At 43.8% G+C, this 21,517-nt stretch overlaps 1 protein-coding gene across 3 annotated transcripts in view; it reads right to left on the bottom strand.

Annotated features, from left to right (window-relative positions):
* sema3c (semaphorin 3C) overlaps positions 1-21,517 on the bottom strand; it is a 229,215-nt gene that overhangs the window by 102,772 nt on the left and 104,926 nt on the right. For 2 of the 3 annotated variants that reach the window (XM_033039813.1, XM_033039814.1), the window contains exon 1: positions 4,098-4,458. The exons of the other annotated variant lie outside the window; for it this stretch is intronic. The gene's annotated coding sequence lies outside the window, so the exon portion shown is untranslated. Of the gene's footprint in view, positions 1-4,097; positions 4,459-21,517 lie in introns of those variants that run through there. 3 annotated transcript variants of the gene reach the window in all.

Genomic DNA, 21,517 nt, shown 5'->3' with positions numbered 1-21,517 from the left:
CATCAGCAGTTTAATTACAATATCTCTGCAGTCAGACGTCAGAGCAATCTGCTCAATTTATTTGGTGATCTAAGGCCAACTCCTATTGGACCTATATTAATCACCTAGTTTAATATGACAAAACACTTTACGGGAATTCAGTTTCCTCTGGGCATGACTCACCGAGCAAGTAAACTGAGCAAAAATAAAACATCTTTCAAATGGAACAAAGTAGGCAGCTGTGGTCATCGAATCAAATATGATCACAGATGGCCTATAGAGTGGAGTCTTGTCATAATAACCACTTTTTAAGGAAACTTAAAACCAACACTTGGTTCATACTAATTGATCATGTAGTAGCACCAATCAGGAGCTAGAAATTTTCATACACAAATGTTTAGTTTGGTTTAGTTTAGAGATACAGCACGGAAATAGGTCCTTCAGCCCACTGTGTCCATGCCGACCAGCGATTGCCCTGTACACTGCGACTATCCTATACACTAGGTACAATTTACAATTTTTCCCGAAGCCAATTAATCCACAAACCTGTAATCAAGCACTGTTCCAGGTGTCACCTTCTCTACATCTTGACTACACTTCTTCCCACACTGCTTCCAGTAAAGGCTCTAGCCCCTACTCCCAATTCCTCTGTCTACGCCGCATCTGCACCCAGGATGAGGTGTTCTATACCAGGGCATCGGAGATATACTCATTCTTAGGGAACGGGGTTTCCATTATAGATAAGGCTGTCACTTGGGTCTCCTCGATATCTCGCAGCTCTGCTCTTATTCCCCCTCTCCCCATTCGTAACAAGGACTGAGTCACCCTTGTCCTCACCTTCCACCCCATCAGCCATCGCATATAATCCTCTAACATTTTCGCCACCTCCAACAGGATCCCACTACTGGCCACATCTTCCCATCTCCACCCCTTGGTTCTTGGTTCTTGGTTACTTGCTCCTCCAAAATATTCCAACTGGAATTTAAACTGGAGGTGGTGAAGGGAGGGATTAAGCCAGAAAGGGTTATTGGGAAGAAAGTGCTACTTTAAATTTAGTTGCATCTGGTTGGGTAACTATAGTTTGGTGGAGATTATTCCATGCTTTAATTGTGCGTGGGAAGAACGAATTGCTGTACACATCTGTCTTTGTAGCTGGGATCACAAATTGGATCGAATGCCCTCGTCTGCTCCTAATTGGTTTGGGGTTGGTGTAGGTCTTGTGATCTATGTCTAGCTGACCATTTAACATTTTGTAAAAACAGGTCAAACGGTGAGCTTCACGTCTGTCTTGGAGAGGGTTCCACCCCAGAGAATTCAGAAGTTTGGTGACATTCGCTTCCCTCTCATAGGTGTTAGTAACAAATCGAGCGGCCTGTCTTTGGACACGTTCGATGGATGAAATGTTTTTATCTGTGTATGGGTCCCAAGCTGCAACTGCGTAGTCCAAATGAGGTCGAATGAGGGTGAAATACAGCTTCTTCTTGACAGAAGCTGAACAATGATGAAAGTTGCGCCTCAGGAAGTTTAGGACACCTGTTGCTTTCACTGTTGCATGATGAGTCTGACCATTCCAACGCAGATCATTTTGCAATTTGATGCCAAGATACTTGGTTTGTTTGGATTCTTCAAGGGTGACACCAAGTATGTTTGTAGGATGTGACGCCTGGATTCCTCTTTCTGGTGACACGCATGGTTTCACATTTGGAAGGGTTGAACTGCATGCCCCATTGTTGTGACTACTCGACCATAGTATCGAGATCCTTTTGGAGAGCATCTTCATCATCAGCTGACTTAATTGGATGGTACAGCAAACAATCATCAGCGAATAGTCTGGTCGTACTTGCGACTTTTTCATGGATGTCATTTATGTAAAGCAAAAATAGGTGTGGGCCAAGTACTGTGCCCTGTGGTGTACCACTCAACACTGGATGCCCCTTTCTGCTTTCCGCAGAGACCGATCCCTCCGAATCTCCCTGGTCAACTCGGTCCAGCGCAAATTGGAGGAACAGCACCTCATATTTCGCTTGGGTAGTTTACACCCCAGCGATATGAACATTGTCTTCTCTAACTTCAGATAGCCCTTGCTTTCACTCTCCATCCCCTCCCCCTTCCCAGTTCTCCCAACAGTCTTACTGTTTCCGCCTACATTCTATCTTTGTCCCGCCCCCTCCCCTGACATTAGTCTGAAGAAGGGTCTCGACCCGAAACATCGCCCATTCCTTCTCTCCACAGATGCTGCCTCACCTGCTGAGTTACTCCAGCATTTTGTGTCATAACTTATACCAACTGAAATGGTTATTAATACTGGTTAATAATTTCAAGCATTCTTCTTAGGCCCCCTTCAGTCATGGCTGACCATGGGTGTCTCCAGGGTGCTCTTCCCTATATGGAGGACGCCTGTGCGTGACTTTGTTTAACGTGGTGAGACTGGTGCACAGACAGCCACCCCACGGTCCTTGAATAGATCTGGGTCAGGATCCAGTGGCATGGAATCCAAGACGACCAGGGACCTTTTCTGCTGCAGCCTTCATCCGCCTTCCCAGCCGTTGTGACGCTCCACTAAGATGAGTCATCGTCCTCCGCCTGTTCCACCGTTGAGGTCTTGGTTGGATTGCTCTTTGTCAGGGACCTCCCCCTCGACCTTACCGCCATGGGTGGCCCTACCAGGAGCATAGCTCCAGACGGCATCGCTCTCAGGATCTCAGGTCCACACAAGCTTCTCCACCACGACAAGGTGACAATCCACGGAGAAGCATTTCAAGCATTAGATCCTAAAATATGAATTGATCTATGAAATGGGTATTTATATTGACGGCCAAAATGGGACAGGCCCAAGACCCTGGCGTGATGCAACGTCTCACCTCCAACAGCAGCAGAAGCAGGCAAACGATCGGCGAACTCGGCCTGGGGCTCATGACTTCTACTCCCAGAGCGGGGCCAAGAAAATTGAAGATAGACACAAAATGCAGGAGTAACAGCGGGACCGGCATCATCTCTGGAGAGAAGGAATGCGTGACGTTTCGCGTCAAGACCCTTCTTTCAAACTGAAGAAGGGTCTCGACCCGAAACATCATCCATTCCTTCTCTCCAGAGATGCTGCTGGTCCCGCTGAGTTACTCCTGCATTTTGTGTCTATCTTCAAATGATGTCACGCGTCCAGACAGCTGTGCGGACGCATGAAGTCGCGCGGGACCATCGCACCTCACATGACCACGAGGTCGCGTAATTAGCGTGCCAAGGACACGTAAGTGGGACAGGGGCTTAACTCTCCACCCACTAGTTCACTCAGAAACAGCAATAAAGCCAATCTTGTTTTAGCAAGAACTCACACTTCACTTGTGTGCAAGATAGAGGACACTTGATAATCCAGTGGCAGCTATCCCGAGCCTCTATTAGGAGATGAAGAACAAAAATTTCTGACTGAGAAAATCAATATTGATTTTCATGCTGCCATCTGAGATTCCTGACTGTTTCCCTTCTCCTTCCATTCCCGTTTTCTTTGTGTCACCTGGTGAATGAGCCACGTTGAGTATAACGTAGTCATACCTGGACATACAGCTTCTCTTTGCGTCCATAAATATTTAAGGGAATGGATATGTTGAAATGCACTGCAGCCCTACTATATATGCCTCTCTACAACATACTAACAAATGTCCATAGAGTACAAAAGTGTTTACTCATGAATATTGCTTACTAAATTATCCAGATCAATCAAATGGCCACAGACTGTACAAGAAAATCTAAATAGAAACTCTGAAAATCTGTACCTTACAGCTAAGCCAAGAATGTAATTACACATGTTTTAACATCTGTCAAAAGTTTTCCTTTTCTGAACACTTGTTGTAAATGGTGCACTTTTTCATTTTCCTAAATTCAGTCATTAAAGTTCTTGGTTGCTCAGTAATTGTGCAGTCTTTAACCATCCACTTTGTGCCTTTAAGGCGATTCGGGTTGACTAAACAATCAGAAGATGCAACGAGGAAATTTTTCACTGCCTTAAGGGAGAGAAAACGTCTGTGCAAATCCTGACCGAGAGCAAGTTTAAAACAAAAGGCAAATTTACTGCGACAACATATGGAACTCTGCTACAATTTCAAAACAGATTCCTGACACCTTACCTCACATACAGCCATGCGATAGACCCAGCAGCTTTTAGACAACTGTACCGCACTGTTTCACATCCCACTGTTTATTGCTGCTCCTTTTTTTTGGTCAAAATAATTCAATGAATCGGAGGCTTCAGTTGATTATTAATACGAGGAGCCTGCGCAGCAATTGCGAGATCTCCTAAAAATCTGTAGCTTTCAGTGGTAGTTGCCAATAGTGATCTAATTTTGTATTGAAGGAAGTTAGTTTCCAACCTTGCTGGCTCATACAAGGCATGGGGAAAACAAAACCAGAGAAATTAAAGTTACTGCGATAAAGCTGTCAGTTGAAGTGATTGCATTTATTCCAGTAACAGAGAGCAGGCATTAATTCTCTTCCAGTTGCTATGCTAATATGTCTGTTTGTATCTGCCAGTGTGTGCCAGCATTCCTATGTGGGGGCAGCAGGCACATAGCAAACTAATTAGGTGGAGCTTACAGAGCCATTGTAACAACAAGTTCAAGCACTTCAAGCTTCTTTAATGTTTAACCTCATCATTTACTGTGCTATAAACTACAGTAAAATAATCATCAACACAAATGTATTCCACGCTCTCGAACAAGTGATTTTACAAAACACTGCAGAAATTGAATCCACAGAGAGAGAAATGTTCAGAACACGTTTAAACTCACTTGTCCCAGTTTCAACGCTGACATCTGAATTAACTTTGACATTTTACTTTACTACTTCTGCTCGAGCAGACTGGGTCATTTATATGAAAGCACATCCAGTTAATCCACAGAGTATCCCAGAGCCTGCCAATCCTGATCAAATGCTGATAGCACTATCTTCCTGACTGTCAACTGCAGAAGGATTACTAGCGGTTTAGTGGGTCTTCCTTTACATCCACTTATTAAAGGAATCTGCGTGCTGGCAGCATGCTGTATGCACCCTGATCAGGCATACCGTTTTAGAGCTGAAGCGTACTTTATATCTGGGCCTCGTTATTTCATTATGTGCTGGCTTCAGGCTCGTAACAGCTGGTGGCAGGTGGAATAGACCCACTGCCATGCTAACACATCAGACAAGCAGAACAGCAAGCAAACCTTCCATTTACTCAATGAGCGGTCGGTGCCTTTACCCACAGGGCAGTGCTCAGTGTACTGACAGTACCATCTGCTAGTGCAACTCACACTTGGTAGCACAGCTTATTGCTCCTGCCACTCGTGTGAAAAGAGCAACATTTGGCAACGCCTCCAAGCAACTCCTGTTTGACGAGTGTTTATATGAGACTATTTAGGATGCTTCGGAAATGGATGAATTTGGAGTTAGTGCTTCTGTGTTGTCACCTGAAGCACTTGCACTGCAGTTGTGCAAATGGCCTCAGCCACAGAGATGTTTTATCACATTAATGGTACATTTCCATTCATGGAAGAGGAAATGTCAGTCAGATCACTGTTGAAATGGGAGTTTAGGTATTAGTAGCTATCTTGGCTCAATGATGCCAGTAACATTATGTGTGAAGCAGTGACACACACATGGAATTCAAAATATTCCAGGAAGGTGTAAAATGTTACATTTATCAATTGCTTGAATTGATATTTAATCTTTTTGTGGAATTTTCCACATGATGTAGTTTACTTTAATTCCTAAATGGAAGTTAGTCAATACATTTTAATAGCTTTTTTCAGGCAAAGAGCATCATATTCTGATTGTTATTAATATTTGAACACATATAAAGGCACAGAATTCCAAGGCCATTGCAAGACAATTATGGATATCCTCCAATAACAGCAATATTTAATGGTGTTTACTTTATGCCAATTAGTAAATGGCAGTAATCATATGGGAATACTAAATCTAATAACAAATGTAGGAGGCATATCCCAAATAGCAATGAGAATGTAGATAGACACGAAATGCTGGAGTAACTCAGCGGGGCAGGCAGCATCTCTGGAGAGAAGGAATAGGTGACGTTTTGGGTCGAGACTCTTCTTCAGACTGATGTTAGGGGAGTGGGCAGTACAGAGATAGAATATAGTCGGAGACAGTAAGAATGGTGGGAGAACTGGGAAGGTCGAGGGGATGGAGAGAGAGGGAAAGCAAGGGCTATTTGAAGTTAATGAGAATGTAGAACGCTACCAGAGGTTGGTTGGGACAAGTTGTACAAACACAAATTATGGGGAGCTTGCTGAGTGATTAAGGGGGGAGAGGATCTAAAAATTTGTTGCTAGGCTTTGATGAAGTAAAGGGCAGCCTCATAGAACTGCTGCCTCATAGTACCAGAAACAGGGTGCAATCCTGACCTTGGAAGCTGTCTGCATGGAGTTTGCACAATATCCCTGTGACGACATGGAATTCCTCTGGGTTTTATGGTTTCCTCCCATATTCCAGACATGTGGGTTTGTAGGTTAATTGGCCTTTGTAAATTGCCCCTTGTGTGTCGGGAATGGATATGAAATGGAATAATTTAGAACTAGAGTGAACAAGTGATGATGGCCAGCATGGACTCGGTGGACTGAATGGCCTGTTTCCATGCTGTACCTTTCAATCACAATTTTTAAATAGCAAAGAAAGTAGAACAATGGGTGAAATAAAGGAATGTGCGCGGAATGTTTCAAAACTATGCGCGCTTTATACCCGGGTGGTCACGAGGTGCGGCGCTCAAATCATGCACCAACGGCATACGGGCAGCGTATGGTTATGGACGTTGACGCATGGTGACGCATAATAAATTAGCATAGGCAATGTTCGTGCATCATCGTGCGTAACCATGCGTCATCACGCGCTACACTTACGCCGTCAGTATGTCAGCGTATGCCATCAGTACGTCAGCGTGTGCAAGGGATGCGTCATGCACTGCAAAATCCTGGTGCACCGCGCGTTACCGCGAGTCACTGCATACTCCACCACGCGCCATGCGCACGTCACGTGCGTGTCACGATGCGCCAACCAATTTTTAGGATGTTGCGTAAATGACGTGCAGATGATGCCCAAGTGGGACAGGCCCGTTACACTCTGTGCGATGAGTTGCTGTTGATGTCTGAGTGTTGTATATAGCCTGTCATACCAGGGCATGCCCAGCAGACCAAAATATACAAATGGAAGAGAGGAATGGTAAGCAAAAATGGCCAGTTCTAACATAGATGCAAAGAAAGAGCAAGTTATCTGAAGGGGAATTCAGTATTGAGTCCTGCAGGCTACAGCAGGCCCAGACAAGAAATGAGGAGTTATTCAGAGTTTACACCAGGCATTGTTGCAAGAGCGCAGGCCACAGACAGAGAGGTCCTCTCGTAATGTTTTGCCTTAGGCTTGATTCCAAATTTTAAGTGATTTTGCTGTGTGAAACACTTTGGAACCTGTTATTACATGGAGGGTGTCTACAATTGCAGATTATTTTTGAAGAAGATCTCATTGGAGAGGATGATTTGTTTCAGAATTTGAATCATATGGTGTCTTTGTGAGGCAGTCCACATCAGGCACATATCAAAACAATGTGTGTAAGGATTTATGGCCATTATTCGATATCACAAGCTCCTGATGATTGCTTCACCAGATGAATTTATTTCCTCACATTGGCAACACCCTCTCGAAGCCCCCAACAGAGCCAAGCCTGCAAAACCTGGATGTGACTATTAAACTGGGACTCCAGTTGAAAACTCAGACCAGCATTACTTTGCAACAAACATGGGCTCAGACAGGAAGAAACTGACACTGCCCTCTCTGCAAAGAAGAGTGTCACAAGTCTCATTTAAAATGGAGTTTAAAGGTTTCAATTAGCTTAATGCGCATGTCAGAGTTTTAAATTGGTTATCAAGTAGTTGGATATTTTGATTTGCAGCATTTGAAAACATAATGGGCTTGATACACACAGTGTGGTTAGCAGGGAGGTGGGGTGCTTATTAGTGGAAAGAAAACCATAAACATCATTGAATGCAGAGATCCTGAACCAGTAAGTTGATACACACAATGCTGCAATAATGAACCGTGTAGTATTACGCCAGTCTTATGTCCCTTAAAGCAGCACTTTGCATTAATATATGCATCGCTCACAGGGAAAGAGAATCAGTGGAGAAGGTGAATCACATGAAGAAGAGTAACACAGCAAAAGTGTTGCATAGTAAGGGAGAGAGATGGCACAGATGGGAGGTCATAGTGGAAGAGAACATGGGGAAGAGAGATTGTTAGAGAAGGAAGACAGAGGAGAAAAGGAGATAGTGGGATAAAGATGACAGTGAAAAAAGAGATATCATGGGAGAAGAGAGAGTGCAGAGCGTCATAGTAGGGGAAGAGTAATGGCAAGGAAGATAAATCATGGGGAAGGGAAATAGTGGAGGTCTTGGTATAAGTGAAAATCTGGGGAAACAGAGATCACAGAGACAGCGAGATGGTGAGGAAGAGATTCAATCACAGAAACAGATCCATCGGTCCAACTCATCCATGCAACCAAGTTGCCGAACTGATTAGTCCCAATTGCCTGTGCCTGGCACATATCCCTTCAAACATTTCCTATCCATGTACCTGTCTAAGTGTTTTCTAAATATCATACTCAGCTCTACTAGCTTGTACACTCCACACTGAGAGAAAATGCCAAGTCGAGAATCAAGAGAGTTTAATTGTCACATGCATTGGCAAAAGAACAATGAAACTTTTACTTGGTGCAGCTTCAAAGTCCAATTCATGCAATAACACACAAATAAATATATAATAACAGTAATACTAGGTAATCATAGTAGTGCTGAATCAAAGACTGTCGTACAACCAAAAACTTTGGAAGAGCATCATTGTTGAGGTTGTGGTTAGTGTTGTGCGGTGGCCAAGAGCCTGATTGTTGCTCAGAAGAAGCCATTCATGGACCTGCTGGTCACTGGTTTAAGGCTCCTGTACCTTCTTCCCAATGGTAGCAGCGAAATGAATGATGTGGGTCTTTGATGCTATTACAGAAATAAGGAGGAAAAGCTTCTTGAATACAACCCAACTCAAGTGAGAATTTTAAAATTAGAGCATTTATTAACTGGGAGACAAATCAAATCCATGAGTGATGGGGCATCCTGATGTTATAAGCTGACTGGACCTGGCGGAGAAATGGACGACCTCAGGTTTATGGACGGTAGATAAAGGGATGTTGGTGTATAAAGGGAATTTATGAAAGCACTCAACTGGTCAGGCAGCATCTGTACAGAGAGAAAGATAGAGAGATCCAAATAAGAGTGAGTTGGAGAATTAAATTCCCCCTTGCGGACTGAGCTGAGGTGTTCTGCAAACTCAATCTGCATTTGCTTAGTTCAATACAGACACCCGTGACAGAGGATTAAGTCACCCTTTTCTTGAAGCATCCGCTCCCTGGTGAAGGACCCTCCCATTTCTTTCACATACATTTAAATATTAAGCAATGCCATTCATCCTAGTATTAACCAGGCCATTGTCCTAAAACTGAGCTGCTTTGACATAGGATTAACAGAGGAGTTTGTAATCTCCCTAGTTTGCAAGAATTTAGTAAAAGGATTGTTTTTATTAAAAGCTGGCATGCAAATCTGTGAAGTTGGAGACATGTGTTTCTCATTTGGTTCGTGAGCATAGCATGCTGCCTTGTCAATGGGAAGGATGTCAGGAGGAATGTCTTGTGGAGCAAGGAGCAGAACTCAGCCGAAGCAGCTGTAATATTAGTAGTCCCAGCACAATGAGTCAGCCTGGAAAATGTTGCAACTTGATGGAAAAAGTCCATGCCTGCTGTTTGTAAGAGTTGTAAATATTCCTGTCATCCCAATATTTGCGACGGAGAATGCAGGAGGTAGGAAAGAGATTAGATGCCAGAGGAAAAAAGTGTACAGGAGGCAAAGCAAGATGAAGGAAGAGAGAGGAGAAGGTGAGAAGGTAAGATACAAGAAAGGGAAGAAAAGGTGTGAAAGAAAGTAGAGGAAAAGTGAGCGGAAGTGAGGTGAGAGGTACGGGCGGGTGGGGAGGAGAGGAGAGGGGAGGATGATGGGAGAAGAGGGGAACCAAGGAGAGATGTCGGAGGGAGAAGATGTGAGGGGAGATGAGTGGAAGAAAGTGGGAGGGGAGAGAAGGATGCAGGAGAATGGGTCCAATTTGCCAAACCTTCTATTGGTTTAATTATGAATTATCTTCCAGGGATTGAGGTTCTGGAGTGCTAACATGGGTAGCGTCACCAAATGGCCATTAAGCCAAGAGAGAGTAGAAAGATAGAATATTGAGGGACAGGGCTGGAGGTTTCAGAGCAATAGAGTATGGAGGCGAGGTTCCTCTACACAAATTGCTGACTGATTGCCTGCACAGCCATAGTCATGCAGCATGGAAACAGGTCCTTTGACTCAACTTGCACACGCCAACCAACATGCCTCATCTATATTAGTCCAACCTCCCTGCTTTTGGTCCATATCCCTCTAAACCTATCCTATCCATATACCTGTCTAAATGTTTATTAAACATTGTGATAGTACATGCCTCAACTACCTTCTCCAGCAGCTCGTTCCATACACCCACCACCCTATATGTGAAACAAAAGCCACAGAAATCCCATTGCAAAAGTAGCAGGCAGACAGATATTTAAAGAAGAGACATTTGGATATTTAAGGGATTGACAGAATTGGTCTAGATATCTGCTGATCCTGCAGCTATTTCACTGCACAACTGTGACCTGTTTATGTGCAGGAGGACATCATGATTCACTACATCAGAAGTTCACCATCTGTCACACTGATGAAGCCACTAGAGTGGGAACTCAGAGCCCATAACTGTAGTAGACTCTGTATACATAGAACATAGAACAGTACAAGAACAGGCTCCTTCAGTCCACAATGTTTGTGTCGAACATGATGCCAAGACCATCACTTATCTACCTGCACATGGCCCATATCCCTCCTCTCCCTGCATATCCATAAGCCTATCCAAAAGTCTTTTAAATGCCACTGGTGTAACTGTTTCACCCATCACCCCTGGAAGCCCTTTGCATGCACTCACCGCCCTCTGTGTAAAAAAACTTGTCCCACACGTCTCCTTTGCCCCTCTTACCGACTGTATTTAGGATAACTACATCCCAACCCATAAGTGTCAACAAAAGACTATCCCTTCTTGCATTAAAAAAGTTTGTAAAATCCTTAAACAATCTCCATACAGCCAACCCCTGCCAATAGACCTTCTCTCTCATGATCACCTCTTTTTCTCACTCAAAGGCCATTACCAAAGAGGTTGTTGGGCCAGCTGATTGCACACAGCTGGCTAAACGATCAGCTTGTTTGTTCCTTGGGACTTTGACTTTTGTCCAGTGTTCCCAGAACCCTGTCCCAAAGTGGGCAGAAACCAATTTCCACCCAATAATTTCCTAGAAACTGATCAGTTTGTCAGCAGCTCTCATCAGTCCTGTAATTCTTTGTGCTATCACGTTCCTCACCACAGGGACCAGGGTTTACTTGTCTTGATGTTCTTCTTGAGGTTGCACATTCAGGTCAATGGCAATGAACTATCTCTTGGCAAATGTTTTGCCTCATTTGGCTCTTTGATCCGTTTTCAGTCCATCTCACATGTTTTTATCCATCATTTAGACTACTTGGCCTCAAATATACCGCAGTTCTGGCTATTAGGGTGGTCTCCTTGAATTCAGCCAGATGTCAAATAAAAATGTTTCATTATTTCACTGGAACAACAATAATTTAGTTTGAGTTACTTTGCATTCTCGTCATTTCTTTTGTTTGCTTGGGTTGGAATAACAAGACATCTGAATGCTATAGGAGCAGTATGAAGCCTGGCAAGACCGTGTCCATTCCTTTCTCCACTTTTTCTCTCCTCGGCATTCAAAACCCCTCATTTTCAATTATCTGATCATTTTACTTTTTGTGGTATTTGTTGACTCCACTTCACCAATTTGGAGCAGACAATTCCAAGCTCTGAGCACCTCCAAAATAAATAATTTATTTTCTGGTCCGCTCTTTAATTTGTTTCAATTCCCACCCTCTCTCAAATTCTGCCCAAGCCCAGTCAGCCACTCTATGACCATTTGAGGTTGGATCACACTTTCTAGTCTTGAAAGTCTAATTGACTTACTTGCCACCTTCTCAGATCATTCGACATAAAGGGATCTAACCTTTTCGCTGGCATGGCCCCTTTCTTCACATTGGTCGAACCAGTGGATTCATGTTGCACCTTACCCCTTCCATTCCAAGTTGACCTTAACCCTGACTGCCATGCTCCAACCCTGGCAACACCACCTTCCTTTACATCCAAAGAAAGACACATTTACACTCTGTTTCTTGTTCCACACATTTTCTCATTATTTCTTCAACTTCAGTATCAGCAACAAACCACACAGACCACGGAAGTCTATACAATCTGAAAGGAGCTTTCAAAATCCATGGTGGCTGAACAATTCCTTCATCGTTTGCATACAAGGAACTGCAGGTGCTGGTTTACAAAAAAAAGACACAGAGTGACTGTGGGTCAGGCTGCATCTCTGAAGAACATGAATAGGTGAAATTTTGGGTTGGGACCCTTCTTCAGACTGTTGTTTCATCTGTTCAGACACTAATTGTTTCATCTGTATCAGTGGGGGATTGGCTGATGTCTGGAAACAAGTTATGTGAAACACTCCCCCACAAACTTAAAATAAAGAATCAGAGCTGAATCACATCTTTCCTGACTTCAGGCATTCCAATGAGCCTAACTAACTGGTGAAGCACATTTGAAGAATTTTCACTGAATAGATGGCAGGAAACATTGCGACTAATTTGTGCCTGGCTGGTTGGCACCGACAATCATGGATTGAGGATAATCTGCTATTCATAGTGATGTCGACTGAGGGATAAATGATTAGTGTGAAGCAAATGCCACAGTATTCCTCCTCTGTTGTAATCCGTGACATTCTTTCCCACATGATAAACCAAATCTAATGTCACAGATAGACACAAAAAGCTGGAGTAACTCAACGGGTCAGACAGGATCTCTGGAGAAAAGGAATAGGTGACGTTTCAGGTCGAGACCCTTCTTCATTTTTGTATCACTATCCAGAGAACTAACATAACAGCGAAGGACTTTCAGGAGAGAATTGAGTTGAAACCCAGCTAATCTAAAGATGTCACTATTCAGATCAATACATTGTGCATACCGGGTGCTGGACAATGCAAGTAACCAACTGAAGGAGAAATCAGTGATTGCTGAACAGGGAATTGACAAGCTGAGACAAGTGTACTCCCACTAAATGATATAAAGATGCTGTGCAATGTATCCAAAGCGCACATAACTGCGTGCCCTGGTAAATATGGCAGCTATCCAGAAGAGCTTTAAACAGATGAATAACACCCTAAAACATACTCCTACAACTATGCAAACTATCAGGAAGCAAATAAGGGGGAGGCTGACTTGTGAACCTAGCGTGCTGAATCAATCTCTCCCAGTACGGTCTCCTCCACCCAGAACAGATCTGCTGCTTGTTATCGCTCTTCCTCTCCCTCTCACACACTCTCTCTTTACATTTGATAATATAGCAGCATCAAATGGCACTGTGACGGATTTGATTTAGAAGTCTAGCACAGGGACCGTGTACTTGATCAAGCCTGAATTTTCTAGTCACGGTTCTATATCACGCAATATAAAATGCAGAAGTTGTCAGGAAACTAGTCGAAACTTAATATTTGCTCTCGCACTTGTGTTTAATATATCTCTGCCCAAATTATTTAGAGCTTTTGATTTTTCATAGAAGCATAGAAACATAGAAAATAGGTGCAGGAGTAGGCCATTCTGCCCTTCGAGCCTGCACCGCCATTCAATATGATCATGGCTGATCATCCAACTCAATATCCTGTACCTGCCTTCTCTCCATACCCCCTGATCCCTTTAGCCACAAGGGCCACATCTAACTCCCTCTTAAATATAGCCAATGAACTGGCCTCAACTACCTTCTGCGGCAGAGAATTCCAGAGATTCACCACTCTCTGTGTGAAAAATGTTTTCCTCATCTCGGTCCTAAAAGATTTCCCCCTTATCCTTAAATGTGACCCCTTGTTCTGGACTTCCCCAACATCGGGAACAATCTTCCTGCATCTAGCCTGTCCAACCCCTTAAGAATTTTGTAAGTTTCTATAAGATCCCCCCTCAATCTTCTAAATTCTAGCGAGTACAAGCCGAGTCAGTATTTATCAGTATTCCATGTGTTTTTTATCACAATATTTTTCAATAGATTATAACATTCTCCATTTTTCAGTAATGTGCATCAGCACTTTAGGGCACCATTTAAAAGTAAACGTATCATATCAAATTGATTGATTTTGACCAAGTTCAGGGGCAGCACCTGGAAAAGCCAGTAACGCGAATTACAGTGAAATTACTCTTGTGACTGGACTCATCACCACCCAAATTAAATGGTATTAAAGGCACCTAAGATGTTAGTGAGAGGTGTGTGCCACATGGTAATAGTCATAGAGAGTCCCACAGTATGGAAACAGGCCATTCGGCCCAAATCGTCCATGCCAGCCAAGATATCCATTCTAAGCCATGGGATATCCTATCCCATATCCCCACATCTGGTCAAGATTCTTCCAACCTTTACTATTTATGCAGCTGTCCAAATATCTTTTAAATGTTATTATTGTCCGTGCCTGAACTATTTCATCTGGAGGCTTCACCTTCTGTGTGAAAAAGTTGCCCGGCTGATTCCTGTTAAATCTTTCCCCTCTCACCTTAAACCTATGCCTTCTGGTTCTTGGGAAAACACTGTGCATTCACCCCATCTCTCCCTCTCATTTTATACATCTCCAGAAGATCGCCCCTCAGGCAACTGTGCTCCAAGGAATAAAGTCCTAACCTGACCAACCTCTCCCTGCAGCTCAGATCCTTAAGTCCAGGAAATATCCTTCTAAATCTTCTTTGCAGAGGAGGGTGACCACGACTGAACACAATACTCCAAGTGCAGCCTCACCAATGTCTTGAACAACTGTAACAGAATATCCTAATTTCTATACTAATTTTCTTAATTGATGAAGAGCAGTGTGCCAAAATGTTCTTCACTACTGTATGTACCTGCAACGCCACTTCCAAGGAGCTATGTACATGTACTCCTGGATCCTTCTGCTCTACAACACTTCCCAGGGCCCTATCATTCACTGTAAAGGTGATGCCCTGGTTTGTCTTCCCAAAATGCAGCACTTCACACTTACCTAAATTAGGCTCCATTTGCCAATCCCTGGCCCTCTTGCCCAGCTGATCAAAACCTCGTTGTAATTCTTGATAACCATCTTCACTGTCAACACTGCCATCTATTTTAGTGTCCTCTGCAAACTTACTAATCATGCCTTGTACATTCTCATCCAAATAAATCGCTGATATGGATGACAAGCAGCAGTGGGGCCAGCATTGATCCCCAATGGAAATCACTATTCACAAGCCACCCAGTCTGAAAAACAATCCTCTGTTTTCTACCATAAAGCCAATTCTGTATCCAGTTAGCTACCTCTCCTGGACCACATGCAGTCTAACCTTCCAGTTAAGGCGAAGATGTTGCTTTTCTTTGGGATGATGGTCTTCTTGAAGCAGGTGGGCACCTCTGAACAGAGTACGGAGATAGGGAGAAATTAAAGATTAACAACACTTTGTATCCAGTCGGAAGAAGGGTCCTGACACGAATGGTCACCTCTCAATATTCTCCAGAGTTGTTCCATTGGTCCATTGGTTATTGCAGCACTATGGCTTTTTTTCCCCCAACCACAGATGTTATGCTTCATGGTCTATAGTTCCCAGGTTTTTCTTTGCAGTCCTTCTTGAATAGAGGCACAACATTAACGCCCTCCAATCAACCAGTACCTCACCCATGTCTAACGGTGATTTCATATATTTCAAGCAGGGCTCCTGCAAAGACACCCTGGGCTATCATATGAAACAGGCAGGAGGTTCTTTGCAAGCAGGAGATTAGGAAAACATGCTTCATATGTGATCCAAATAGCTGCCCTTTTTAGGTTGTTTTTAACACAACTTTTAAATACAATTTAAGAACAGTCATGGTCCTCCCTTAAGCTCCTGTCCCACTTGGGCGACCTCCACCGCGACCTCTGACGAGTTTGCCCGCGACCCATAGTCGCGGCAAGTCGCCACTGGGTCGTAGGAGGTCTTTGTCACTCTCCTTCATGGTCGAAAGTGGTCTCCGCATAGTCGAGGCTTCAGCTAGGTTGCGGCATATTTTTCAAAATGTTAAAAATTGACCGCGACTAAAAATAGGTCGCCGTGGGAAAAATCAATATTTTTTTAGTTGTAGGTCTAGTCGAAGCCGGTCGTAGTAGTTTGTGATGCTAGTCGTAGGTAGTCGTAGGTAGTCGTAGGTAGTCGAAGGTGGTCGAAGGTAATAGCTCCGGGGTGAAAAAAGGTCAGGAGAAAGAAAAAGGTAATTTAAACAGCAGAATGTCACCTCTTTCACGCCAAGACATGTTCATTCATAGTTGGAGAGTTTTTTTGGAGAGGAGACTTGTTTTAGAGATGGCACCAAAAAGGCAGCAGTGCAGGGGGCGAACACAATCCTAAAAAAAACCTGCCATGCAGGTGTTGCCCACCCAGGAGGAGGAGTGGCAGGAGGTGATGCCACAGAAGGTCATAGTGCAGGAGGAGTTAGCCCTGCATGAGAGGTCCCTGGAGGAGGAGACCAGGGTGGTATCATATGTCCCCAACACCACCCCATCCTTCACTGCCTCATTTGAAGGCAGCAAAGCAGCCCTTTCTCCTGTGTCTGGCACAGCATCAGAGGCAGATGCCCCATTGGTGGTGAGGGAGGGCTGGAGGAAGGTTATGCCCTACACCTTCACCAGGCAGCAGGAGGGGGACCTTGAGGAATGGTTCCAGCAGAATGCCATCCTGTATGAAAAGGAAAATGAGGGGTACAGGGACAAGAATGGCATGCTTGCCATCCACTGCCCCATATGCGTGCTTAAAGTTCCAGCTTTTGTCAAAGCCCAGCGCCACTCTCTTCCAGTCATCTGGTGTACTGGGACAGTCTATCACATCATCTCCATTCACCCATTGAGACCTCTTCTTGTGCTTCCTCTTCACCCTTGCTCTTCCCCTTCTGCCTTTCTTAAAAGGGCTACTGCAAACAGCAGTAGATTTATTTTTACTAACATCCTCCAAACTAGTTCCTTCCTTGCTTGCATGGTCCAGAATTATTTAAAAAAAACCCTGTGAGGCATTTTATTGTGAGAAAAAAAATGCAGACATGACCATTTTATCAGGTGATCATTTGAGCTGTGGACACTTGTCACTGGTCGTTTTTGGTTTTCAGTGTGGTCCTCTGAGGTGGAAGGGGGTCGTGCTCATTCACGAACCAATTTGCCAGAGATCATCCTCGATTAAACGTACATGGTCTTCAACATAGTCGAAGGAGGTCGAAGGAGGTCTTCTTCATAGTCGAGGGAGGTCTTCAACATAGTTGTAGGAGGTCGTACACATAATCGAAGAAGGTCGTAAGAGGTCGTAGGTCACCGTGACCTTGATTATTTTTTTAGTCGCTTAAGGTCGCCAGAGGTCGCGGTGGTGGTCTCCGAAGTGCCCTGCTGAAAGCTATATCTTTATCATCATTGATATTTTTAAACATTAAGACACTAATGAAATGCTGCCTTCAACTGCAGTGCAGCTGAGTGGTCGTGCATCAGCAGCTTGGTTTCGATACCAGTTGCCTTTCTATCCCATTCCAAGAAGAATTTTTACCCCAGTGCACTGGAAAAGTTTGAAAAACATTGATATATAATAATGGAATCACCAGCAATGGCTGCCTCGCCAACAGTCTGTCTGTCCCTTCCTTCTTCGTTGCTTTTTTAGTACGTGTTAAATGTATGTGTTTAGTGTTCTTTAGCTTGTTTTATGTGGGGGGTGGGGGAGGGGGTTGGGGGAACTTTTACCAATCTCTTACCTCGACGGAGATGCAATTTGTTTCCATATAGTATCTCCATCCGTACTGCGGCCTACCATCGAGGAGTTTGCAGACTTTGCTGGAGACCGACTTCGGGAGCTCCAACCATGGGAGCCTGCAGACTTTAACATCGTGGAGTTCGCGGACTCTGGTTAGAGACCGACTTCAGGAGCCCCAAGCCGCAGGAGCTACGACTGCGCCGACGCGGGTGCTTCGATCGCCCCGATGCGGCGACTTCGACCGCCGGCTGCGGGTGGTTCATTCACCCCGACGGATGGTTCGACTGCCCCGACCGCAGGAGAAAAATGAGGGAAGAAGATTGGACTTTATTGCCTTCTATCACAGTGAGGAATGTGGGGAATCTGCTGTGGTGGATGTTTATGTTAACTTTTATGTAGTTGTCTGTCTGGTTGCTTATTTTAGTATGGCTGCATGGTAATGCGAATATCACAAATATCACCTTAATTGGTACAGGTGATAATAAAATACCTTTGAAACTTTTGAACCTTTGATAGTACATGAAAATAAAATGTATTTTGGGTCAGGTTCAAAAATAAGGTATATTGAGTGTAATGGAATGTCTATCACGTACGTGTTCACTTAAAATGTTGAGCAGCTATTGACAAAACCCACCTGAATTTTATTTTACTAGAGGATTTATAGCACATATTATTATACGCAGGTTACAAGTAGGTCGCAATGTACAATGTGCAGTTGATAACTGAGTGATGAGATCAGAACAGTTTTTGTGCCAAGAAAGCTCATGGTCTAGACATTTGATACACCCATTTTTTTGCTCCAAACCATGCACCTGAATCCAGTGGCTTGAAAGCATTTAATATTTAGTGCACTTGGTGCACTTGGACACCTGAGAGTGGGCAGAGATGGTCATTAGGAGAATAAGAATGGAAGAATGAAGCCAAGAGCCAGGATAATGATCGGTGATGATTGAGAAGGATGGAGGCTGGATCATTGTGGGACCTGTGGTGGAAGCAGTTAACATGGTTTAAAATGGGGATAGAAAGAGAACATAGATCATAGAGCAAAGACCTGCATGGAACAGACCCTCTGCCTACGTCAGTGCCGAAAATGATGCCAATACCAACTCTTTTCTGCCTGCACATAACCCGTATGCTTCCATTCTCTGCTCATCCACATGCCTATCCAAAAGTCTCTTAAATGCCACTATCGTATCTGCCTCTACCTCCAACCCCGTCAGTGCATTCCAAGCACTTACCATATCCTGTGTTCGAAAGTTTCCCCGCACATCTCCTTTAAACTTTGTTTCTGTTGATTTCACATTTATGTAAAGTTACTTTTAAACTGCTATGATCTGCACCTGGCTGCTTTATGATGGGCTAATGGAAAGTGACAATCCTGGTTTATCTGAATTAACCTGGAGGCAGATACCCCTGAGAGAAGAAATCTCGCAGAAATGGTGAAAGGGTTTCAACTATGCATGAGGTGTTATTTTTGCATGGTCAATTGCTCAAATACTGATTGATTGATGGAAAAATACAGCATGAAAAAAGGCCCTTCGCCAACTCAGTCCATACAAACTATAGGTTATCCGTTCACACAAGTTCTATGTTATCCCACTCTCGTATCCATTCCCTACACTCTAGAGGTAATTTACCGTGGCCAATTAGCCTACAAACCTGCAAATCATTGGGATGTGGAAGAAGACTGGAGGAAACCCATGCATTCACAGGGGAAACGAGCAAACTCCACCAGGCAGCAGCTGAGGTCAGGACTGAATCCGGGTCTCTGGTGCTGTGAGGCTGCAGCTCTGCCTGCTTTTCCCTGAATTAATATGCAAGCTGGGAATCATTTGGCTCATGGCAGGTTCGGATCTTCATATTGAAGGCACATTTAGGATTAATCTACAATAAGTATTCCAACTTTACCAAATTATTTAAAAAAATAGCAGTATATTGACATGTCCATTGAGTTCATAATGACTGAGCAAAAGCAAGCCAATTAACCATATAACCATATAACAATTACAGCACGGAAACAGGCCATCTCGGCCCTACAAGTCCGCGCCAAACACTTATTTTCCCCCAGTCCCATCTACCTGCGCTCAGACCATAACCCTCCATTCCTTTTCCATCCATATACCTATCCAATTTATTTTTAAATGATAAAATCGAACCTGCCTCCACCACTTCCACTGGAAGCTCATTCCATACAGCTACCACTCTCTGAGTAAAGAGGTTCCCCCTCATGTTACCCCTAAACCCCAATTGTCGTGCTCACCTTCTCAACCTAACCCTGAAACTCCTTTTAATTCTGGTATATATCCATTTCCCTATTGGTGAAGAAAGTTTTTGGCATGCTGACCTTCATCAGTCGGGGGAATTGAAGATAGGTCAGGGAATTGAAGTCTGAAGAAGGGTTTCGGCCCGAAACGTTGCCTAATTCCTTCGCTCCATAGATGCTGCTGCACCCGCTGAGTTTCTCCAGCATTTTTGTGTACCACCAATTGAAGATAGAAGTTGGAACGAGATGTAACAGGGTACAAGACATTGGTGAGGCCACACGTGGAGTATTGTGTTCAGTTTTGGTTACACTGATTTAGGAAAGATCCATTAAATAGAAAGAGTGCAGAGAAGATATATAAATGTATTGCCTGAGCTGTAGGGATAGATTGGGTCATGTTTTGTAGTTCAGAAATCGAAAATAAATAGAAAGAACGGAGCCAGCAATTTGTGTCATGTTTAACTTTCAACCAAATGGCTACTGCTCTTAATGACTTCTAGTCTATTCTGTAGACTGCTCCTAGTCACACGATGCCAGCACTTTCTGTACTCGACCAGCATGTCACAATAACATAGTTTCAAAAGATGACAATATGACAGGTTGGGCAGGGTAGGACTTTATTCCTTGGAGTGCAGGAAACAGAGGGTGGTCTTATGGAGCTGTATAAAATCATACGGGGAATATAAAGGGGAAAGGCACTTTTTCCCAAGGTAAGTGAATCAAGAACCAGAGGACGTAGGTTTAAGGTGAGAGGGGAGAGATTTAATAAGAAGCTGAGGAGCAACCTTTTCACACATACGGTGGTAGGTATCTGAAATGAATTGCCAGAGGAAATATTTGTGGTAAGTACAATGACATTTACAAGTATATGGATAGGAAAAGTTTAGAGGGATGTGGGCTAATGCAGGATAATGGGCCTGGCTGAGATAGGGCATTTTGGTCGGCACGGACGAGTCGGGCTGAAGGACCTGTTTCCATGCTGCATGATTCTATGACTCTAAGTGTCCACTGACATCGGTGATCTCCAAGATTCTCCTTGTCACTGTGAGCCAGTGGATTAGCTCACTATGGAGAAGAGACAGTGGTTGCCATTGACCTTGAAGAAGGTGACGCACAAACAACCTGGCAGTGGAGAATACATGATCCTTGTGACATTAGCTGTAGTCAGGCACCAGTCAGCAATCCCGCTAGTATTTAGCAACAATGATGGCATCGAACTGGTCAAACAGCCATATCACATCGAATAATTCTCAAAGACAGCAAACCAAGAAAGCAATAAAGCACACCTTTTAG

This window comes from Amblyraja radiata, chromosome 21 (genome assembly GCF_010909765.2).
Source record: "Amblyraja radiata isolate CabotCenter1 chromosome 21, sAmbRad1.1.pri, whole genome shotgun sequence".
NCBI lineage: Eukaryota > Metazoa > Chordata > Chondrichthyes > Rajiformes > Rajidae > Amblyraja > Amblyraja radiata.
Note: the sequence above shows the minus strand (reverse complement) of the source record. Positions and strands in the feature narration are given on the sequence as shown.